Below are 23,198 nucleotides of genomic sequence, written 5' to 3' on the forward strand. Positions count from 1 at the left end.
CTAAAATTCACATATCTTAAAATATAAATTTCCTTTTGCTACACCGTTATTTTTCCATGAAAATAGACTCAACAAGATTTAATTCCATATATCATTCACCCTCTAATTCATTTTATACTATCTTGGGTGATTTTTCAAATTCACGTCACTGTGCTGCCTGAATTCTGTTTCTTTGCAAAATTTTATCCTTTCATGATTTCCATGCATAATTTATCACCTAATCTTTCATAACAACAAACACCTTCATCCTTAACCATTTTAATGACCATGCATCATCAAATACTTACACATCACTCATTAGCAAAATCATCATTACAAACATACAAAATAACTAAATCCCTATACATGCCATAACTCAAACGTGTTTCGATATAAAATACCGAGCAGTTATAGTTGATAGTGTGGACGATCTCCGACTTCTTTAGGATCCTTGAAGTAGCTTTGCAATACTATAAGAGAAAGAGAAATAAAAGAAGTAAGCATAAAGCTTAGTAAGTTTACTAGCAAATAAATAACAATATTTAACTTAAATAATTAAACTCAATGTCTATATCTCTAGTTTACTCTTTAGTTAATCTCATACTAGTTCTCTTACTTGTTTACTTAGAATACTTGTGTGCATAACTTACTCAATCCTTGCTGCATCGTTGAACATCAATTGATAGTATAATAAGTTCTTAAGTCTTACAACTTACCTGAGCTTGCCATTTATGCCTTAAACTGAACTTTCATGAACATGATTCATTTACAAGCCCGTTGAGCTACATTGGAATAATAAGGATACTCGGGTCTCTTCTGATAATAACATGCCAAAGCCATGTCCCAGACATGGTCTTACATGGGATGTTCTCATGTTGGTGCCCATGCCATGTCCCAGACATGGTCTTATAGGGGACCTCTCATCTCGGTGCCAATGCCATGTCCCAGACATGGTCTTACATGGGACCTCTCATCTCAAGTCTAACGCCATGTCCCGACATGGTCTTACATGGGACCTCTCATCTCGTTGCAACGCCATGTCCCGACATGGTCTTACATGGGACCTCTCATGATCTTAAGGATGCCAATGCCATGTCCCGGACATGGTCTTACATGGGATCTCTTTACCCAAATGTCATGACATTCGTATCCAATACCATCCTTATGTATCAACGGGACTTTTAAATTTTAATTCTCTATCATTTCATGCTTGGATCATCATCAAATAAATTCATAAAATAAATTCATAATTGCTGGAAATTAACAGCATTAATAATAAATATTGAAATATTGCATTTATTTACCGTAAACTTACCTCGGTACCAATTATAGCCAAATTCACCAACTTAGTCTTCAACTTTATTCTTCCCTTTGTCTAACCTCGAGTTTCGTACTTCTTGATCTAAAACAGTAAATTTAACTTATTTAATAATCACATTCATCAAAACAGCCCTCGACTCTAACTTTTCAAAATTACAATTTTGCCCTAAACTTTTACATAATTACATTTTTGCCCCAAGGCTCGGAAATTAAACTTCATCTCTTATTCTTATGTTTTATAACATTCTGAACATTTTTCCCTTCTATGGCAACATCAAATTCCCACTCTAACATGTACTTATGAACATTAGGTATTTTTACCGATTATGTCGTTTTACTCGTTTTCACTTAAAATCGCTTAGCAAAAGTTGTTTAACATAATTTCTAGCTTCATATTCTATCATAAAACATCAAAATAAACACTTTTCACCTATGGGTATTTTTCCAAATATAAACCCTAGGTTAAATTATTGCTAGAATAAGCTAAATTAAGCTACCGGGATCTCAAAAACGTAAAGAACATTAAAAACGGGACTTGGGATCACTTACTATGGAGCTTGGAAGCTTGAAAACCCTAACTATGGCTTCCCCCCTTGCTGATTTCGTCCTAATGAAGAAGATGATGATTTTTGCCATCTTTTTCCCTTTTAATTCATTTTAATTACTAGATTACCAAATTGCCCCTAACTTAAAAATTTTCTATTTCACTTATCTCATGTCCATTTTGTCTACCAAGTTACCAATGGTATAATTACCATATAAGGACCTCCAATTTAAAGTTTCATAACAATTGGACACCTCTAACATGTAGAACTCAACTTTTGCACTTTTTACAATTTAGTCCTTTTGACTAAATTGAGTGCTAAACGTCAAAATTTTCGAACGAAATTTTCACGAAATCATTTTGTGAAATTGTAGACCATAAAAATATAAGAAAAATAAAATTTTTCTCATCGGATTTGTGGTCCCGAAACCACTGTTCTGATAACCTCAAATTTGGGCCATTACAATAGTGGCTGTAGTGCCAAATGAGAAAATTTCTTGGGAATTCTTCTAGACTGAGTTTAAGAAGAAATATGTCGGCAAAAGGTATTTAGACAAGAAAAAGATAGAATTTCTGGAATTGCATTAAGGAAATAGATCAGTAGCCGAGTATGAGAGGGAATTTGTATACCTCAGTAAATATGCTCGAGAAATTGTACCAACTGGAGAAGAAATGTGCATTCGGTTTGAAGATGGGTTAATGATGAAATTCGAATGATGATTGGAGGCACTGAAATACTAGAATTTATTATTTTTTCAGATCGTGCACAAAAGATGGAAGAGGTGTACAATAAAAAAAATGCAATGAGATAGACGGAATCGAGATTCTTATAAAAATGTTCTTCTAAATCATTTTCAACATTACCAGCGAAAAAGTCTAGAGATGATTTCAGTCGAGCCACCTCAATGCTTGAACGTTCAAATAAAAATAAGGCAATTAAACAAGATTTTGGGATATCTACTAGACCTACTGTTAGTGTGAGCAGTGTGCAAAATACTCCTAAGCCCAAATGCAGATACTGTGAGAAATACGACATTGGTGAGTATAGAAATAAAGTGGGGGCTTGTTATAAATGTGGAGCAACTGATCATTTCATCCAAAATTGTCCTCAAATGCAAAAATAGGATGATGAGCAGAAAGAAAAACAATTGGCTACTTCTTAGAGAAGTAGGCCTTTGGGCTGAAATAGTGCCACTGGTGTAACACCCCCAACTCGTATCCCTCGCCGGAACCAGGTTACGGAGCATTACTGGAGATTACAGATCAAACAGACAGAAATCTCAAACATTTTATATCATCAAAACAAGTCATCAAAGCATAATTTTAATCCAAATTATAAACTCTCCAAGATAGATCTTATAACTTCATTTCCAATCAAACCATAAAATAACTAATATTTAGACACTCTAGGTACATGCCAACACAAAGAAATAAACATCACCATATTTGAGTTCGGGATCGTTGTTGGATGCTGAATCAGCGATCAAACTTAAGTACTTAACCAGCACAAGGAAAACAAAACCGTACGCTGAGTAAAAACTCAGTGGTATTTATATAATCCGAATATTTAAAAATAAAACAATAAAATATGTATAATAAAATGTTAAGCACAATTGAACATTTAAAATCACACAATACTCAATTTTCATCACTTGCTATATATAATACCTTTCCATAATTTATTCACGTATCATTTAAATAATGGCACTATCTATTCTACAATCAATTTATGAGTGTATAACTCGTGTATTCTATGTATTTACAACATATTTCTCATTCTATTTTCAGTTTACTATCTCATATTCTTATTCTTAGCCCAAAGTAGATTTTATAGAACACACCGGATATACGAAACAAATACAGAGGTGCATTATTATGCACTAATGAACAGAGAGCACTAAAGTGCTATACAGAGAGCACAGATGTGCTAAACGGAGAGCATTGACTTGCTAGTAATCAGAGAGCACCAACGTGCTAATAATCAAAGAGCGCGCTAAAATTCCTTAATGGCATGCCACTAATATCCCAGTAGTTCTAAATTCCATCTACTTGGGCATTAAGGCTGAATTCTATACATATAAAAAATAATTCAATTATCATATTTGCACAATTTCACATTTACACATATATATTCATAATATATATTCCACTTTAATTCAACCAATATAATTTCATCACATATCAAGACAATCCATTTCAATTGTAAAAAAAAAAAAAACAATAATTCTCACCTCAATCACTTACCATAACATTTAATTAAAAACACAACAATTAATAATTAGATTCGAATAATAGAAATACAAATTAGGAATTCCGAGCTATTCCTCGTCGACTATATTTTTTCCCTTCTTAGTCGAGAATTTCGGTACGACGATTGCTACGGAATTAAAACAATTAAAAATCATCAATACAACACCATTCAATCTCACATTAAATATTTCAATTTTTACTCAATATTTGCCTAAATTCCAATTTAGTCCCTGAACCGAGACTAATTTTTATTCTCAAACTAATTTCATATTCTCATTCCATTCCCACTTTAAACTAATTTAATTCTCTAATTTCACCATAAATCTCTAATTTTAAAATTTTTCAATTTAGTCCCTATTAATTCAAAACTTATGTTTTATTTTACAAATCAATCTTTTACTAACTTCTAACTTGAAATTCAATCAATTTAACCCCTAATTCATCAATTAATTCAACATGAACAACATCTAAAAATTTACTAACTTTCAAAATTTCAACTTAAATTGAGTAGTATTTTGTTATAGGATTCCAAAACTCGAAAATTATAAGAAAATGAATTAAATTGACTTACCAAATTAAGTTTGAACCTCAAAACCCCAATTCTCATATTTTCTTTTCTTTCTCCTTTCTCCTTCTTTGTTTCGTTTTTCAATTCTGTTTCTATTCTCTTTCCTATCTTTTATTTCTTTTATAATATAATATAATATAATATAATATAATATAATATAATATTTATACTTAACTTTTAAGTAATATTATTATCATAATAATATATTTTAACTTTAGATTTTTTTAAAAGTCTACTTATGCCGCCTCAACTTTAGAAAAAGGCATAATTGTCTATTTGGCCCTTTTAACTTTTCTTTAATCTTTAATTAAACTTTTATCTCTATTGCAATTTAATCCTTTTTAATCAATTAACCATCGAAACGTAAAATTTCTTAACGAAACTTTAATACTAACCTAATGACACTCGTAAATATTTATAAAAATATTTACAGCTCAGTTTATAATATCGAGGTCTCGATTCCTCGTTTTCGACCCAATTTACCTAATAATTTCTTTTAAATCACAAAATTCACTAGTTCAAAAATATTTCTAAAATCACGCTTAACTTATAATTATTAATTAATAAATTTTTCTAACTTTTTTCATTGGATTTAGTGATATCAAATCACTGTTCTGACACTACTAAAAATCGGGTTGTTACAACTGGGACTGCTCGTTTAGGAATAAAAGGTATTGCTGCTCGGTCAGAGGCTACAGCACCTGCACGTACCTATGTCATTCGAGCAAGAGAAGAAGCTACGGCTCCAGATGTGATTGCCAGTACATTCTATCTCTTTGATTTTACTATGTATGTATTGGTTGACCTTGGGTTCACTCATTCTTATATTTGCACTGCATTAGTAACAGAAAAGAAGTTGCCTGTTGAATCTACTGATTAAGGTATTCAAGTTACTAATCTATTAGGTCAAAGTGTGATAATTAATTTAGTGTGTCGTAATTGTCCACCGAAAGTGAAAGGCTACGAATTCTCTACTGATTTGATGTTGCTACACTTTCGGGAATTTAATATTATTCTGGGAATGGATTGGTTATCTTTGCATGATGCTGTGGTAAATTGCAAACATAAATGGATTGATTTGACATGTCAAACATGAGAGATGATTTCAGTTGAGTCTAAGAATCCGAAAATTGTTAGAATTATTTAAGCCTTTTCTGCTCAGAGATTGATGCGAAAAGGTAATGGGGCATTTCTAGCTTACATTCTTGATTCTCAGGATTCAGAATAGAAGCTAGATCAATTACCGGTTGTTAGTGAATTTGCTGATGTATTTCTTGAATAATTGTCGAGTTTACCACTTGGTTGTGAAGTTGAGTTTGTAATTGATGTGATTCTTGGAACTGCTCCAATATCAGTAACATTATACCGTATGGCACCAACTGAACTAAAGGAATTAAAGGCATGGTTGCAAGAGTTATTAGACCGAGGGTTTATCAGACTGAGCATGTCTCCTTGGGGTGCACCTATTTTATTTGTGAAAAAGAAATACGGTTCTTTTAGATTGCATAGATTACAAACAGTTGAACAAGGTCACAATTAAAAATAAATACCCTTTGCCACGTATCGATGATCTGTTTGATTAACTAAAAGGCGCTAGAGTGATTTCGAAGATAGACCTTAGATCTGGGTATTATCAGTTGAAGGTTACACGATTGATGTAACACCCCTAACCCATATCCATCGCTGGAACAAGATTATGGAACATTACCGAAATTTACAGATCAGATGCAGACATTTTGTATCATTAAACATTCATAATAGAAAACAATTACAATAAATCATATGGTCATTTATATGAGCCCTCGAGGCCCAAATTATACATTTGAAACAAGTCGGGACTAAACCGGGAACTCAGAGAATTTTTCGTAAAATAACAAAATTTTCCAATGTGAAGGGGACACACGCCCGTGTGGCTAGGCCATGTGAGCTTTCGAAATAGGGACACATGGTCGTGTCCAGCCTGTGTCTGTACCTGTGTAACTCTCTGACTTGGGTCACACGGCCAAGTCACACACCCGTGTGCTAGGTCATGTGAACATAATGACTTGCAATAAATAGGTGCAAGGGTCACATGGCCAAGCCACACGTCAGTGTGCCAGGCCGTGTGAAAAATTATGAGCATTCTCTTTTGAAATTTTAAAGATGCAGGGGACATACGGCCAAAACACACGCCCATGTGCTAGGCCGTGTGTCACACACAGCTGAGACACACGCCCATGTCTCTGCCCGTGTGGACGAAATAGGGTCATTTCAAAGCCATATTTCTCACTCAAATTTGCCTTCCACCTACATTAACACTTTAACACATTCACAAACCAGTACAAGACAATTAATTCAAGCAAAAACTAAGTTTTATACATGTTATATTACCATATACTATCTCAAATCAATCACCAATATACCTATATGTTTTTCATCTATCAACCATACCAAACACTCACATTGAACATGATATTGCCTCTTATATATACATCAAAATATGTCCATCACAAGCCATTCCAATGACTAGTTACCACCACAACATTTACATGCCAACATTGGCTATTTAACCTATACATGCCATTATAACTAAAATTAGTTTGCTATTTTTACCGAAACGAACCGTTGGATAGTGTGAGTGATCTCCGCCAATCTTCCAACCCAACGAGCTTTCGAATTACTATAAAACAGGGGAAAAATAAAATAGGGTAAGTTTTAAAGCTTAGTAAGTTCGTATAATAGAAAATTAACTTACCATTTAATTCACATTTAAGGTAAACAAATAAACATGTTCAAACCAATTTGGCCAATTGCCTAAACACATATCCTCATCAAGCATGTTAGTCATGTAATTCACATGAATAACAAGAAACATGTACGAGCTCATCAATATTCAATTTCCACATACATATATTTATCACATCAAGTGTCCATGAAACATGTACATATCATATCTTTGTATTTCAAGTATATACTCGTAACAATTGGTCTCAATTTCATAATTTTTCATGTCAGAATTTTGCCTGTTGAATCATTTATAATATCGATGGATACACGGGTAGTACACACGAAGTGTACAAATCTGTAATCGGTCAATTCATATTCAGGAATGCTCATACGATCACATAAACGGGAAGCTCTCTCTTGAGCCATATAATAGGAATTTCATGTGAGCCATGTAACGGGAAGCTCATAAGAGCTGTAAGCGGGAAGTTCAAGCGAACCAATATCAGGAAGCTCCAGAGAGCCATTAATCGGGAAGCTTATGAAAGAGCCTTTACTCGAGAAGCTCCGGAGAGCCATATATTGGGACGCTCATAAGAGTTGTGGTGTATCCACAACACATGCAGGATCACAACCAATTGGGATGCTTCGAAGAGCTATTAACGGGAAGCTCGCAAGAACCATATAATGGGAAGCTCGTGAGAGCCAACTATCGGGATGCTCATGAAAGCTAATAACGAAACGCTCTATCGAGCTGAGGTGTGATAGCCCGAAATAGGGCCTAATCGGAATAGTGGTTTCGTAACCACAAATCCGAAGTGAAATAGTTTAATTTTATAAATTTTTATTAGTTACTGATTGATTGAAATATTGTGTGAAAATATGGATAGAAAATTTTAATGCTTTAGTGCTTAATTGAATTTTTAGGACTAAATTGAGAAAATGCAAAGTGTGTCTAATTAGTGATTAAATGACTTAATTGAATTATTGCATGAAATTGGAAGTGTTTATGTGGCAATTAGACCATGAATTAGTGTTATGGACACAAAAGGGTATTTCTAGAAAAATATCTAAGTAATGGGTCAAGGGCATTTTTGTCCAAATTGAATAAAGACAAAATAAAGATGAAAACAAGTGTTCATCTTCTTAAAATCAGACGTTTGCTGCCAAAAAATTCATGTCACCATAGCTAGGGTTCTTGAACTTCCTAAGCTCAATTGTAAGTGATTTCTTGCCCGCTTTTGATTATTTTCGTATTTTTATGCTTATTGAAGCTTGAATTTCATGTTTCTACCATTTAATTTAAATGAAATTAAAGTTTAAAATTGACCCATTCATGATATAATTGTAAATTGATTAGTGATGTTAGATAATGAATGTTTGAAGTGTTAATTACAAGTTTTACTAGATGAATTTTGATGAAAATGTTGAAAAGGGCTAAATTGTGAAAGATGGTAAAGTGTGCATAAAGTTGTGATTTTGTGAAATTGAGGGCTGTTATGAGCATGAAATATGATTTAGTGAAGTTTGAAATTTAAAAATTTAGTGAATTTTATTTTTACGAGCTTAGGGACAAAAGTGGAATTTTGAAAAGTTTGGGAAAAATGTAAATTTGCCAAAATGTTGTGTATGAATTGTATTTGAATGAAATGTTGATAAAATGTATTAAATTGTGTTAATATAGATCAAGAAAGAAGAAATAGTGGAAGTGATCGGGAAAAGAGAAAGTTATCGACTAAATTACAAAAATAGTCGTTTTGCATCCGAGGTAAGTTATATGTAAATAATAGTTATATTTGTATAAATTGTGAATTATATTTGATATGTGAATTAATATTGAATGTGGAAGGAAAATTGTTCATGAATTATTCAAGTAATAAAGTGTTAAGTGTAAATTCGGTTGAACTTAGGAATAGAATTGGATACAAGTGACATGTCACTAGAGACCGATGTTACAGATGTTACAGTGTTACAGTGAGTCCGGTCTTTGGGTGATCTAGCATGTGTTGCGATACACTGACGACTTGTGTGAGCAGCCCGTGGACATTTCGGTGTTATTGATCGCTGGTAGCTTCGCTACATTTCAAGTGGTAGCTTCGCTACATATCGATGGCACTTATGTGCTAAATCTCTACGTATCCGTGTATATTCCAACTGCTTCAACGGGATTAATAATGAATTAAAGTGAATATGAAATGTTAAGTGTGAAAATGTATATGCAAGTGAATTGGTAAGATTGTGCATGTGTAAGTGATTGAAATTGCTAAGAAATGTTTTGATTAGTTATATGTTAAAAGTGTTAATTATTAAATGAGTAATTATTGTTTACATGTAACTTACTAAGCTATTTATAGCTTACACATCTCTTTCTTTCCTTTGTTTTATAGTGATTTGAACTTGATCGAATAGTGGACCGTCGAGCTCAGATCACACTATCATAGCCATCTCGGTATTATGTGCTTTTCAAAATGTTTGAACTATGGCATGTATAGAGTCTTAATCATTTTGAGCATGTTCAAATGATATGGCTAAGATTAGCTATTGAAATGGTTAGTAAAGATTATGTTTTGGTATTATGTATGTGTAAATGGTAACTAATTCAAAGAAGCAGTTTCTTTGACAGCAGCAGTGACGTGAATGTAAAAATTCACCATAAATAGTAGAAATGGAATTAGAGAGTGAATTATATATGGAATTAAAGCTTATCAAGTCTATTTTTATATGAAAGAAACGATGTAGGAAAAGGAATTCTGTATTTTGAGATATTTGAATTTTAGTGAGACAGGGTCAGAATGGTTTTTGAAGTCCCCTGTTCTGACTTTAGAAAATCATTATAAATTGTACAGAAAGAATTATGGGTCATAATTTATATGTGTAGATTTCTTAGTGAGTCTATTTTCAAAAGAAAAAATAACCTTATATGTATTCTGTACAAAGAGATAATTGATTTTAGTGCCGAGAGGTCAGATCTGTCGAGCTGTGAAACAGGGGATACTTTAATGAATAAACTGTACTAATTGGCCAAGTCAAAAATTCTGAAAATTTTATGGTAAGTAGTAATATGAGTCTAGTTTCAGGGAAAATTTACGGATTTAAATTTTGAGTTCTGTAACTCGAGTTATAATTAAATTAGTGAAAGTCACGCAGGTAGACAGTTTTGTTGTGAACAGTGAATTTAATTTTAAAGGCAAATTTTTATGCTCCGAATCGGGAAGTTAAATTGGATAACATCTCGTACTCGATTCCAGCGACGGTCTCGGGTAAGGGGTGTTACATTTAGTGGTATCAGAGCTACGGTTTAATCGATTCTCGGACTAACGTAGCGAGTGTAATAGACTATCTATACATGCCATAATTGAATAATGATAGTGTGACGACTCCTGACATCTTAAAATGTTTTTTTTTAGTAATGGATTCTAACCGAGATACAGCTGATGATGCTCAAAGTAATGTGCCTGTTGAAAGTCGATTTGAGACTCAGGGTCAAGGAGATGAGGCTCGAGAAGCTTTTCTCCAAATGATGAACAATTGGTACACTGAGTTTGTTAGAGCTAATCCTAATGCTCAACCTCCTCCGCCCCCTCCTATTCCTCAAGCTGTTCCCATAGCTCCTCAACAAACTGAAGTGTTAAGATTGTCAAAGCCTCCAGTGGACAAAATTCGAAAGTATGGAGCCAAGAGTTCGAGCTAATGTAAATGATGATCCTGAAGAGCGAGTTCGGCTTGATAATACCATCAGAGTGTTGGATGAATTATCTTGTACTCCAGAAGAAAGTCTCAAATGTGCTATCTCATTGTTGAGGGATTCAGCTTATAATTGGTGGAAAACTTTAGTGTCAGTGGTGCCTAAAGAGAAAGTTACATGGGATTTCTTTCAAGAAGAATTCCGAAAGAAGTATGTGAGTCAGCGTTTCATTGATCAAAAGAGAAAGAGTTTCTTGAATTGAAACAAGGGCGCATGACGGTAGCCGAATATGAACGAGAATTTGTCAAATTAAGCAAGTATGCCCAAGAGTGTGTATCTAATGAAGCTACATTGTGCAAAAGGTTTGAAGATGGATTAAACGAGGATATCCGATTGCTAGTGGAATTCTTGAAATTAAAGAGTTAGTGGTACTAGTTGAAAGAGCTATCAAGGCTGAAGAATTGAGCAAAGAGAAAAGAAAGGTGGAAAGTGAAGCAAGAGATGCAAGAAAAAGATCAATGGGCAAGTCATTTCAATTTCAAACGAAGAAGTCTAGAGAAATGAATACTCGATCGAATGTTTCTAGTGTGAATTTTCAAAGAGATCGAGGAAGACAATATTCGTGTTCCAAAGCTCAAAGCGACTTCTATGGCAAGTGTAGGTAGTGTTAAACCTACTAGACTGGAATGTCAACATTGTGGAAAACGACATTTAGGGAATGTTATTTAATCACCGAGCATGTTTTAAATGTGGATCTCAAGATCATTTTGTGAAAGATTGTCCGAAAGAGAAGAGATAGAAAAGTTTCAAAATGTGAGATCGGCGGTGTGACTACTAGAGGAAGACCATCGAGAAATGTGGGGACTAGAACTAGTGGTAAAGGTGTAACAAAAGACACGATTGTAAGATCTGAAGTGGGAGCTCCAGAAGAGCTTATGCCATCCGAGCTAGAGAGGAAACATCTTCCCGATGTGATCATCGGTATATTTTCTCTTTCGACACTAATGTTCTTGCATTGATTGATCCCGGTTCTACTCACTCGTATGTATGTATGAATTTAGTGTCCGATAAGAATTTGTGTGTTGAATTGACCGAGTATGTGATTAAAGTGTCGAATCCTTTAGGCAAGCATGTGATAGTTGATAAAATATGCAAAATTGTCCTTTGATGATACAAGGTCGGTGTTTCCGCCAACTTGATGTTGTTGCCATTTGATGAATTTGATGTTATTTTGGGGATGGATTGGTTGACATTGCATAAGGCCAAGATAGATTGTAGTCGAAAATTCTTGAGTTGAAGTGTAGTAGTGGTACAGTTCTTGGGTTGAAACAGATAAGTCAAATGTGATGCCAATTGTGATTTACGCCATGTCCGCTTTCGAAATGTTTGAAAAATGGTTGTGAAGCATATCTTGCTTATGTGTTGAATACAAAAGTGTCTCAAACAAAGATCGAATCGATGCAGTGGTATGTGAATATTTAGATGTGTTCCCGGAAGAGTTGCGGGTTTGCCTCCGATTAGAGAAGTAGAGTTTGGTATTGAAGTAATGCAGTCTCGCTCCAATATCGATTGCTCCTTCTGAATGGCACCAATGAATTAAAAGAATTAAAAGTGCAATTGCAAGAGTTGACGGATAAAGGATTCGTCGGACCAAGTTATTCTCCGTGGGTGCTCCGTGCTATTTGTGAAGAAAAGGATGGGACATTGAGATTGTGTATTGATTATCGTCAACTTAATAAAGTGACGATAAAGAATAAATATCCATTGCCCGAATAGATGACTTGTTTGATCGGTTAAAGGATGCCACAGTGTTTTCCAAAATTGATTTGAGATCCGGATATTACCAATTGAGGTTAAAGAGTCGATGTGCCAAAGACGCTTTCGAAACCGGTATGGTCACTATGAGTTTCTTGTAATGCCTTTTGGTCCGACTAATGCTCCAACTATTTTATGGATTTGATGAATCGGATTTTCCTACCTATTTGGATAAATTTGTGGTGGTGTTTATAGATGATATTCTTATTTATTCTCGAAGTGAAGTGAGCACTTAAACATTTAAGAATTGTGCTACTGATTCTGCGAAAAGAAATTATTTGCTAAATTTAGTAAAAGTGAATTTTGGCTCGGTGAAGTTGGATTTTTGGGACATGTTGTCTCGGAGATGGCATTCGAGTGGATCCGAATAAGATATCGGCAATAGTTGAATGGAAGCCTCCAAGAAATGTATCCGAAGTTAGGAGTTTTTGGGCTTAGCGGGATATTACCGTCGATTCGTAGAAGGTTTTTCGATGATAGCTTCACCGATGACAAAATTGTTGCAAAAAGATGTTAAGTTGAATGGATGAAGAGTGTCAACAAAGTTTTGAGAAATTAAAGAAGTGTTTAAGCGAGGCACCGTGTTAGTGCAACCCGAGTCGGAAAGGAATTTGTTGTTTATAGTGACGCGTCGTTAAATGGGCTTGGATGTGTATTGATGCAAGAAGGAAAAGTGATAGCGTATGCTTCTCGACAATTGAAACCGCATGAACGAAATTATCCTACCCATGATTTAAAGTTGGTGCTATTGTCTTTGCTTTGAAGATTTGGCGTCATTATTTATATGGTGAGAAATGTCATGTTTTCTGAGATCATAAAAGTTTGAAATATGTTATGACACAAAAGATCTGAATTTGCGGCGTAAGATGGTTGGAATTGATGAAAGATTATGAACTTGTAATAGATTATCATCCGGAAAAGCCAATATAGTTCTTGATGCTTTGAGCGAAAAGTCTCTCTTTGCTTTGAGAGCTTTGAATACAAGATTAACATTGATGAAGATGGATCATTGCTTGCGAGTTAAAAGCTAGTCCATTGTTTCTTCAAGAAATTTATGAGGCTCGAAAGTGGATAATGAATTACAAAGAAAAAAGACTCGATTAATGCGATGGGCGATAATTCGATTTTCGGATTGATTCGGATGGATGTTTAATGTTTCATGACGAATATGTGTTCAAAAATGTTGATTTAATCCAGAAAATTTTGCGGGAAGCACATGATAGTCGCTAGCGATTCACCCATTAGTGTAAAAATGTGCAATGATTTAAAGAAATTATATTGGTGGCGGGTATGAAACGGGATATCTCGAGTATGTGACAAAGTGTTTTGTGTGCCAACAAGTAAAAGTGAACACCAAGTACCTTGAGGTTACTTCAACCTATTATGGTGCCCGAGTGGAAGTGGGATAGAATTACTATGGATTTTGTTTCGGATTGCCATTGTCACCGAAAAAGAAAGACTCAATTTGGGTAATAGTTGATCGATTGACTAAGTCGACTCATTTCATTCTGTGAATGAGTTTTCACTTGACAAGTTAGTGAATTGTATATTCTTTGAGATAGTTCGATTACATGGTGTGCTGCGTCTATTATATCGATAGAGATCCACGGTTTACTTCAAGGTTTTGGAAGAAATTACAAGAGGCATTGGGTACTAAATTGAATTTTAGTACAAGATTTCACCCCAAACCGATGGACATCTGAAAGAGTAATTCAAGTGCTCAAGATATGTTGAGATGTTGTGTATTGGAATTTGAAGGTAATTGGGAAAGATATCTACCTTTGGTGGAGTTTGCATATAATAATAGTTATCAATCTAGCATAAAAATGGCACCTTATGAAGCGTTGTATGGACGAAAGTGTCGGACTCCATTATATTGGACTGAACTTAATGAAAATCAGTTACATGGAGTCGATTTGGTAAAAGAAACTGAAGAAAAAGTGAAGATAATCCGTGATTGTTTGAAAGTCGCATCGGATCGATGAAGTCGATGCGGATTTGAAAAGAAAAGAGATTGAGTTTCAAGTGGGTGATAAAGTATTTCTGAAAGTGTCTCCATGGAAGAAAATTCTGAGATTTGGCCGTAAAGGTAAATTAAGTCCAAGATTTATTGGTCCGTATGAAGTGATAGAAAGAATTGGTCCAGTGGCTTATCGATTGTCTTTACCCCCGGAATTGGAAAGAATTCATAATGTGTTTCATGTTTCTATGTTGAGGCGATATCGATCGGACCCATCACATGTGATTTCACCGACTGAAGTGGAAATTCGATCGGATATGACATACGAAGAAGAACCGATTCGAATCTTGGCACGAGAAGTGAAACAGTTGAGAAACAAAGAAATTGCTTTAGTGAAAGTGTTATGGCAACGACATGGAGTGGAAGAGGCAACATGGGAAACCGAGGAGACTATGAGGAAACAGATCCCAACTTATTCATCGGTAAGATTTTCGGGACGAAAATCCCTAAGGGGAGAATTGTGATAGCAGAAATAGGGCCTAATCGAATAGTGGTTTCAGTAACCACAAATCCAAGTGAAATAGTTTAATTTTATAAATTTTATTAGTTACTGATTGATTGAAATATTGTGTGAAAATATGGATAGAAAATTTTAATGCTTTAGTGCTTAATTGAATTTTAGGACTAAATTGAGAAAATGCAAAGTGTGTCTAATTAGTGATTAAATGACTTAATTGAATTATTGCATGAAATTGGAAGTGTTTATGTGGCAATTAGACCATGAATTAGTGTTATGGACACAAAAGGGTATTTCTAGAAAAATATCTAAGTAATGGGTCAAGGGCATTTTGTCCAAATTGAATAAAAGACAAAATAAAGATGAAAACAAGTGTTCATCTTCTTAAAATCAGATGTTTGCTGCCAAAAATTCATGTCACCATAGCTAGGGTTCTTGAACTTCCTAAGCTCAATTGTAAGTGATTTCTTGCCCGCTTTTGATTATTTTCGTATTTTATGCTTATTGAAGCTTGAATTTCATGTTTCTACCATTTAATTTAAATGAAATTAAAGTTTAAAATTGACCCATTCATGATATAATTGTAAATTGATTAGTGATGTTAGATAATGAATGTTTGAAGTGTTAATTACAAGTTTTACTAGATGAATTTTGATGAAAATGTTGAAAAGGGCTAAATTGTGAAAGATGGTAAAGTGTGCATAAAGTTGTGATTTTGTGAAATTGAGGGCTGTTATGAGCATGAAATATGATTTAGTGAAGTTTGAAATTTAAAAATTTAGTGAATTTTATTTTTACGAGCTTAGGGACAAAAGTGGAATTTTGAAAAGTTTCGGGAAAAATGTAAATTTGCCAAAATGTTGTGTATGAATTGTATTTGAATGAAATGTTGATAAAATGTATTAAATTGTGTTAATATAGATCAAGAAAGAAGAAATAGTGGAAGTGATCGGGAAAAGAGAAAGTTATCGACTAAATTACAAAAATAGTCGTTTTGCATCCGAGGTAAGTTATATGTAAATAATAGTTATATTTGTATAAATTGTGAATTATATTTGATATGTGAATTAATATTGAATGTGGAAGGAAAATTGTTCATGAATTATTCAAGTAATAAAGTGTTAAGTGTAAATTCGGTTGAACTTAGGAATAGAATTGGATACAAGTGACATGTCACTAGAGACCATGTTACAGATGTTACAAGATGTTACAGTGAGTCCCGGTGCTGGGTGATCTAGCATGTGTTGCGACACACGACAGCTTTGTGTGAGCAGCCGTGGACATTTCGGTGTTATTGATCGGTGGTAGCTTCGGCTACATTTCAGTGGTAGCCGGCTACATATCGATGTGGCACTTATGTGCTAAATCTCTACGTATCCGTGTATATTCCAACTGCTCAACGGGATTAATAATGAATTAAAGTGAATATGAAATGTTAAGTGTGAAAATGTATATGCAAGTGAATTGGTAAGATTGTGCATGTGTAAGTGATTGAAATTGCTAAGAAATGTTTTGATTAGTTATATGTTAAAAGTGTTAATTATTAAATGAGTAATTATTGTTTACATGTAACTTACTAAGCTATTTATAGCTTACATCTCTTTCTTTCCTTTGTTTTATAGTGATTTGAACTTGATCGAATAGTGGACCGTCGGAGTCGTATCACACTATCATAGCCATCTCGGTATTATGTGCTTTTCAAAATGTTTGAACTATGGCATGTATAGAGTCTTAATCATTTTGAGCATGTTCAAATGATATGGCTAAGATTAGCTATTGAAATGGTTAGTAAAGATTATGTTTTGGTATTATGTATGTGTAAATGGTAACTAATTCAAAGAAGCAGTTTCTTTGACAGCAGCAGTGACGTGAATGTAAAATTCACCATAAATAGTAGAAATGGAATTAGAGAGTGAATTATATATGGAATTAAAGCTTATCAAGTCTATTTTTATATGAAAGAAACGATGTAGGAAAAGGAATTCTGTATTTTGAGATATTTGAATTTTAGTGAGACAGGGTCAGAATGGTTTTGAAGTCCCTGTTCTGACTTTAGAAAATCATTATAAATTGTACAGAAAGAATTATGGGTCATAATTTATATGTGTAGATTTCTTAGTGAGTCTATTTTCAAAAGAAAAACGATAACCTTATATGTATTCTGTACAAAGAGATAATTGATTTTTAGTGCCGAGAGGTCAGATCTGTCGAGCTGTGAAACAGGGATACTTTAATGAATAAACTGTACTAATTGGCCAAGTCAAAATTCTGAAAATTTTATGGTAAGTAGTAATATGAGTCTAGTTTCAGGAAAATTTACGGATTTAAATTTTGAGTTCTGTAACTCGAGTTATAATTAAATTAGTGAAAGTCACGCAGGTAGACAGTTTTGTTGTGAACAGTGAATTTAATTTTAAAGGCAAATTTTTATGCTCCGAATCGGGAAGTTAAATTGGATAACATCTCGTACTCGATTCCGGCGACGGTCTCGGGTAAGGGGTGTTACATGAGGTGTGTCCACAACACATGCAGGACCACAACCAATTCGGGAACCCTGTATCCATCGAATTTCATTTATTCATACATGACTTAATATTTGTCGGACATTGTCGAACATGTGATTGACTTTCATACATGACAAATACACAATTTACATACATAATATTCAATTTTAAAACATATAAATGTACAATTTAGTTACACGAACTTACCTCGACAAGTGTTCGTGTACGCAAAATCTACTAATCCGACACTTTTTCTTTTCATCGACCTAACTCTGTATTTGGTCTATCAGGATCTATATGAATGAATTTAACATTAATTTAATATAATTCATACTCAATTTAATCCAATTCATATCTTATGTAAAATTACCATTTTACCCTTATACTTTTAATTAATTATAATTTTATCCTATGCTTTGAAAAACAAAATTCATGCAATTTAATCCTTATTCCAAGCCTAGTCGATTTTTACATATAACATTAGCAGCCCATTATTTCACAAAATTTAAAATTTTTCCATAAAATTTCCATCTTTTCAATTTAGTCCCTATATCATAATTTCATCAAAATTCCATTTACAAAAGTTGTTTATCTATCAACAACCTTTCATTTTCTACCATAAAACTTCACAATTCAACTATATTCATCCATGGCAAAACCTTAATACTTTGATAACTTTACAAATTAATCCCGAGATAACTAGATTAAGCTATTACAATCTCGAAAATATAAAAATGACTAAAAGCGGGACAAGAAAACATACTTATTTGAGCCAAATAAGTTTGCTCAAAACCAATTTCCATATTTTTGTTTTAGGAAAGATGATAATATGATGATATTTTCTTTATTTTATTATTTATAATCTTCTTATCTTTTACTTTCCAATTTAGTCCATTTCTTTATTTAATTTTCCATTGATGAATTATCATACTTATCTACTAACTTCTCTTAATGGTATATTTTCCATATAATGACCTCCAATTTTGAATTCCATAGCTATTTGATACCTATAGCTACTAGAACTCAACTTTTGCATTTTTATGCAATTTGGTCCTTTTCATCTAATTAGACATGTAATCGGTAAAATTTTTTTAACAAGATTTTCATAAGACATTCCTATCATAATGCAAACCATGCAATAATATTAAAATAATTTCTTCTAGACTCGGATTTAGGGGTGAGCAAAACTCGATTCGACTCGAAAAAATCGAAAAAAATTCGAATTTCGAGTTAAACGAATCGAGTTATTCGAATCAACTCGAATTTTTTTTTTCGAATTTCGAGTTCGAATCGAGTTGAGTTTTCGAATTCGAATAACTCGAATAATTCGAATATCAAACTATAATATTTTACATTTTTACCCCAAACTCCCAAACATTTTTACTTTTCCCTCAAAACTTTTACTCCTTCCCACTTTCCCCCCAAAACTTTTACTCCCCTCCCCTCCCAACCCCCTAATCTACCCAAAATCCATTTCTCACCAAAATTTTACTCTCCCATTTATTTTTTCTCAAAATTTTACTCTCAAAAACCCTCAAAACCTTTTATTTTCCCCCAAAATTTTTACTCCCTCCCAGTTTTCCCCTAAAACTTTTATTCCCTTTCCATCTCACCTCCCATCTATCCCAAACCCTCCCCCCTCCAATATTTTTTTTAATATTTTCCCTCTAAAATTTTACTCCCCCTATTTTCTTTCCCTCAAACTTTTATTCCCAAAACTTTTTATTTTTCCCCTAAACTTTTACTTATCACCCTTTACTCTCAAATAAAAAATCAAAATTATCCAAAAAAAATCACTAAGCATAAATATTAATAATTTTATTTATATCTACTATTTATATTATTAAATTAAATTTCACATTTTATATTATTTATATTATTGAATTGTTTAGTCATATTGAATATTTATATTATTGAATTATTAATTATGCCATAAAATATTCGTGTTAAAATTTTATATTGGTATCAATTTTACATTTTATTTTAAAATAAATTTTATTAAAAAATCATATTTTACATTTAATATATTTTTAATTCTAAAATACATAGTGACAAGAATCAAGACAATTGAAACAACTAAGCAAGCAAAGAAGCTAACCAATATATAAAAATTAATAAATAAATTATGAAGTGATGAAAGTTAATAAAAAATTTGATTAAGGTGGACAAATTTTATTACGATGGGTGACAATGGTTACAATGACCCAAAATTATTTTTTTAAATTTAACTCGAACAAATATATTCGATTCGATTCGATTCGAATTCCATCTCACTCGACTCGATTCGAGAAAACTTCAAATAAAGTTAGGATGATAAAATGAGATTCGAAAACTCGATTAAGTCGAAAATTTTCGATTCGATTCGATTCTATTTGATCGAATGCTCACCCCTACTCGGATTTGTGGTCCCGAAACCGCTGTTCCAATTTCACTGAAAACGGGCTGTTACAAGTTAGACCAGTTGGATAGAGATTCGATTGCGGGGGCTAGTCCAAAAAGTAGCTTTGAATTGGCTAGACTAAGAATTGGTACGAAGCGATTGAACCAATTTTTTTTTTTAATTTTGATAATTTTTTTAATCGGACTAATGAATCAGTGGCTGACTGGTTCAACTATTGGTCAGATTTAAAAAAAAAATTGATTAAACCCATTGTGAAGCATGGAACCATACAAGTATAAATAATATGGGTCTAAACGACTTGAATTAATTTATTAAAATACAGACATATTTGAGTAAAATTTTAGATCTATATTTCATGCTAGATCTAAGCAACCATATATATTATTGATATTATGCTTAGGCTTAATCAAAATCCCACTCAATTAATAAATAACCCGCCCATAACTTTGTTACGGGTTTTTTATTTTAATATTTTAATTAATAATGAATATTTTAAAGTTAATATTATTAAATGAGATAAAAATAAAATTTATGATCTTTTTATTTAAATATTATAATATTAATTATAATTTTATTTATTATAGGTTAAAATAAATTGAAAACATTTTCTCACATAGGAAGTAGTTTTTTCCATCATTTGGTCATATATGGATTCTAAATCAATTTATGGCTCAAAGTGCACCCCAATCAATTAAATATATTGTTTAATAATATAAATATATTTGTAAAAGTATTCTTTTGCAAGGACGAATATGAAAACGAAGTCAACAAGGAGAAATAATTATATATATATATATATATATTTTTTTATAATTGGATGGAGTTTCTTTCAACATTGATGTAAAAGAATTAAATTGTTAGTTAGGGTTGAACAAGAGCCAAACTAAAATAATGATAATTTTACATTAGTAATATATATGGAGAAGTAAACTTTCTACCTTTTATCCAAAACCACTTGTCGCTCCACTCTATGATTTTAGACCCAAAATTTTCTATAAAAGTTTATTTCAATACCACGATATAAAATGTATTCAAGCTCAGATAAAAATCGTCTTCTTTGATATGTAACATTTTATTACTCAATTAAATAAAATTATGTTGTGGTTAAAAACATATAAAGCGCAGGTTGTTTATACTAAATTTGTGATATAGAAATGGTTTATTTATTTATCCTTATAAGCATTACAAATAGGTGAAGATGAATGACATTGTAGGGATTTAAAGTCTAGATTTTAATACATATAAATTATTTATGATTTCAATATTTTTGTTATATAATTTTAACAAGTTTATGCATACTAATCTTTATTTATAAGCATAAAATATATATTATTAATACAAATGAAAGTTATATTCTACAGTATATCACTAAAAGGTTATTGGGTCTAGTGAGCTAGCCTGTGTTGATTTTCTGGGTCATGGGCTACACCTCACATTGAAATGATTGGATATAAGCATCTATATGGATTGGTTTGTAGTCTTCTCTTTTTTGGGACTCAAAATATATTAAAATTATTATCTTAAAAAAGAGAGATTCCTTTTTATTGATTGGTATTGACAGTTTAAGGTTAAGAATTGTCCACAATATTGCATCACAAATTTAGGAAAACATTACTAACATAGTAGCGGTAGATTCAGAAAAGAATCAACTTTACACACTCTTTTATCTACCTTTTCTGTTACTTTATGTTTCTTCTTTAATTCTTTTACATATTCGAATGTAATTTGGGGAATGATTCTTCAAATATATAAAATAAAAAATATTGAATATAAGTTTGGATATGTTATAATTGAGATTGAAACCTAAAATCAAGGACTAAATTTTAAAAAAAAACCAAAATAGTTTCCTTTTGATAATATACCAAAACAAGTTCAATGACATTAACCCATAATATAATTACATTTTACTATTCCGACCTTTATAGCCAGTAAATTAATTCGCATGATTGTAATCCGTAGTAAAATGAAATATTTTACACGTGTATGGTAAAGAAAGGTGATTTAAAATTTTAACTATTTTATGTAACTTGAGTATTTAAGTTTGAGATTTATCATACATAATAATATATATACGGTCTTGAGTTTTATCACGTGTAGTTGTTATTTGTGGGTTTTAGTCTAATTACTAATTAGTTCAGTTCATCAACTTTAATAGTTTAATTCTATTTTGTGATTACTTGGATAGTCCATTTGTACTGTAAAAGAAAACTAATTTTACATTATAGAACAAGAAAGACATGTTTTAGAGAATAAAATATTTTTATTTTTAAATCTAAACAATACTAATATTTTAAATCATTTAAGTGCAACAAACATGCAAAAATTAATAAACATTAAATGAATAGATTAAGAGAAAGATGTGAGATGGTAGGATACCCATATGGCATACTCCTGAATCATATCATATCCATACATAAAAACTGTCAGAGCTCTCATGTAATTAAATAAAGCTGTGTTGGTTCCCATTCCACTTTTAGACATCGGCATGTGCTAAGAAAATATTATTGAAAGTGACCCACCATGATTGTGTTGAAGAATCTCTCTGAGAGAGGCTTAATTCCATAGTAAAACATTTCCCAAGTATATTTACATGCTTTTAACTCTAGATGAATTGCATAAGAATATATATTCCTCAAAATGAAATGGTTTTTTTTCTTTTCTTTTTGCTTTTTCATCCTTTTGAATTGTCTATCCAATTCCTTTTAAAAGACTTGAATTTTAATCATTATAAATGAATTATTGCTTGGGATTTACTCAAATCAAATGCAAGTTAACATGCATGGGTTTTTAGCAAATAATGATATGGTTCTTGTTTTGTGTAGTTTTATTTCTATTTATGCCTGATTGATCCATTTTTTCCCGCAAGTGCCTAGCAACTTTGATCTGTCTCTGTGATCATAGAACAAGACAAGGCAAAAGTTACCATAAACCCCACTTTTTCAGTGTATAAAA

The 23,198-nt window shown here is 32.4% G+C and overlaps 1 long non-coding RNA gene across 1 annotated transcript in view; it reads right to left on the reverse strand.

Moving 5' to 3' along the window:
- Positions 1–339: 339 nt before the first annotated feature.
- Positions 340–23,198, reverse strand: part of LOC128041251 (uncharacterized) — an 88,765-nt gene continuing 65,906 nt past the window's right edge. Inside the window, exon 3 of the long non-coding RNA XR_008195972.1 lies at positions 340–449. This is a non-coding gene — a long non-coding RNA (uncharacterized LOC128041251). The remainder of the gene's footprint in view (positions 450–23,198) is intronic.

Source organism: Gossypium raimondii, chromosome 5, assembly GCF_025698545.1.
Source record: "Gossypium raimondii isolate GPD5lz chromosome 5, ASM2569854v1, whole genome shotgun sequence".
Taxonomy (NCBI): domain Eukaryota; kingdom Viridiplantae; phylum Streptophyta; class Magnoliopsida; order Malvales; family Malvaceae; genus Gossypium; species Gossypium raimondii.